The following is a 3,043-nucleotide window of genomic DNA, read 5'->3' as shown; positions in this document are numbered from 1 at the left end:
AATTTGAATCGCGTTACCGGAAAAAACGAAATAGTGAAGATCTCCATTGAATCTTCGATTTTGATATATAACCTAAAAATATTATAAGAAAAAATCATATAAATATTAATATAAATACAAACAAAAACAGAAAATTATCAGTTTAATCTTGGATTTTGATATAGAATCTAAAGATATTATAACAAAGTAATATAAAAATTAAAATAAATATAAAACCTTACCGGAAAACCGTAATAACTTCAACATACTAATTCAATCTTGGATTTTGATTTACAACCTAAAGAGATTTTAAAAAAAATTATATAGCAATTAAAATAAATATAAACATTACCGGAAATCTTACCAGAAACAATAGAACCTTACCGAAAAACGTATAAAAAATTGGCCATTACCGGAATATAGGAGACGGTTGAGGAATAGTCCGAGAGAGAGAGAGAGAGAGATTAAAATGGTTAGGGATTTGTTAGTGTAAGAATTACCGTATGAATGTTAGGTTTTTACACAAAAAGTAAAAACCTTGGCACAAAGCCAATCGTTTTTACTAAAGAGGCTTTGATGGTGTAAGAATTAGCCTATCAAATGTACGTATTTATACGAAATGAATTAGGGTAGACTAAATTATAGAAGGAAGGTATACAGATAATTGATTAGAAACATAAATTTAGGAAATTTCAAAAATTTTAAAAAAAGTTATAGTAAGAACGAATAGAAGGGAAATCGTAATTAATAGATTTTCAAATTTTGAATTTTCAAAAATGCAATGTTACATAATCAGATTAGTATAAATGTAAAATTATTTTATTTAAATGTTGACTATATTTAAACATACGAAAGTAAACTTATTAATGTAAAAATATAAGTTACTAATTATATTATTTACAATAATATAAGTAATCATCAATTATAACACCATATATTATGTAATGTAATTTATATAAGGTGCGAAAATAAAATTTACTATTTTTGTTATATATATGTAACTCAATTGTTAATTAGTAAATCATAATTATAAGTCAATGTTTACAATAATAAGTCAATGGGTCAACAATGGATTTGTAACTAAATTGTTATTGTTAAACAATAATAAGTCAATGGATTTGTATTATAACTGTTAAAACTTAATGACCGTAATTAAGTCAATGGGTCAATGTGTCAACATCCGTAATTATAGTAAAACTTAATGATTGTTAATTAATTCAAATTTACACCATAATTTATACATTAATTAATTCAAATTTATAAATTAATTACATTCAAAGAATATACAATAATTAATTCAAATTTACAAATTCTGTAATTAAACCATTTCCTTAATCAAATGGGTTATCTTTTCCTAAATTTAACATGAATGGTACAAACCTTTACAACTTTATGAATTTGATAAATTTAAATAAATATAATATTTTAACAAAATTTTAATATTTTAAATTGGTAATCTCTCAATATTATACATACATACATACATATACTATATATATATATATATATATATTATCCGTAATATATATATTAAATCCGTATTCTCTTCTATTGATGAAATATCAAATAATTATCTAAATTATATAGACAGAATTACAAATTTTGTCCTTTAAAAAAAGCCAAATTACGGTTCGTGTCCTTTTCTAAGTTTCCTTGCAGGCGGTGTACTTTAAACTTTTTTTTCCTACAAGTTTTGTCCTTTACGCTAACTGGGTTAGAAAAAGTCAGTTAAATGCCCTCACGTGAGACGCATGTGAGGGCATTTTTGTCTTTTCGTCTACCCTGCAACTTCTTCTTCCTCTTTCTTCTTCTTCATTTTGCAGACCCTCCTTTCTCTCTTATTTCTCTCTCTACGCCACCACCATCACCATACCACAACCACTCCGACCACTCCTATGACGCAGACCACTATCAATCCCTTGTTCAGTCATCATCTCAACAGCACTTCGATTTGGACCAAGTATACATAAACAGCTCCGACCATGGGTATCGAAGTTTGAGCATTAAATTATAAAACTTTATTTTGCAGACCACTATCAATCCCTTCATTTTGCAGACCCTCCTTCCTCTTTCAAAGTTTGAGCATTAAATTATAAAACTTTATTGCCAGTGGACAAAACGAATAATAGACTAATATTAATATTGAAAGTGTTTGTTGGTCCTCTGGCCCCATCAGTAAAGCCATCTAATTTGGTGTTTCATTTCATGGACCAAGTATACATCAACAGCTCCGACCATGGGTATCGAATGCGAACTTCCGATATACTTTTTCAAACAAGTATAATTTCTCAAATACTTCAAAGATTTTGACCGAAAATTTTGATTAATCGCGCCTAGTCGCAATTTTTACAACATGAGTTAAATCCAAGTATACATAAACACAAAAAAAAACCCAAATTCATAAACCCTAATTAAATTGAAGTAAACCACAATCGAAACCGAAACCAAAACAAATTCCAGTAAAATCCCCAAATTCAAAGCATACATATACACAATCACAAATGTAAATATGTATATATATAGTGTATGCGAGAGAGAGAGAGTAATAATATACAATCAACGATTGAACAAGAGGAACGATCTGCACAAGGTATTGTAACAAACGGCGGTCGACGTTGTTGTTGGTGGCGGAGAGATTGCGGTGGTGCGACGGCGAAGAAGGGCGGAGATCGTCGCCGGAGAGCCATGAGGTTTGTTCTCCGCCGGCAAAGGCATTATTATTGTCTTGGTCCAAATAGAAGTGCTGTTGAGATGATGACTGAACAAGGGATTGATAGTGGTCTGCATCATAGGAGTGGTCGGAGCTGAAGCTGTGGTGGCGGTGGTGATGGTGTTTGAGGATATCCATGGGCGGAGTGGTTGTGGTATGGTGATGGTGGTGGCGTAGAGAGAGAAATAAGAGAGAAAGGAGGGTCTGCAAAATGAAGAAGAAGAAAGAGGAAGAAGAAGTTGCAGGGTAGACGAAAAGACAAAAATGCCCTCACATGTGTCTCACGTGAGGGCATTTAACTGACTTTTTCTAACCCAGTTAGCGTAAAGGACAAAACTTGTAGGAAAAAAGTTT

The sequence above is a fragment of the Bidens hawaiensis genome, unplaced genomic scaffold (genome assembly GCF_021521415.1).
Source record: "Bidens hawaiensis isolate Kalapana, Puna unplaced genomic scaffold, B.hawaiensis_p1.1 tig00030247_1, whole genome shotgun sequence".
NCBI lineage: Eukaryota > Viridiplantae > Streptophyta > Magnoliopsida > Asterales > Asteraceae > Bidens > Bidens hawaiensis.
This window is presented reverse-complemented; position numbering follows the sequence as displayed.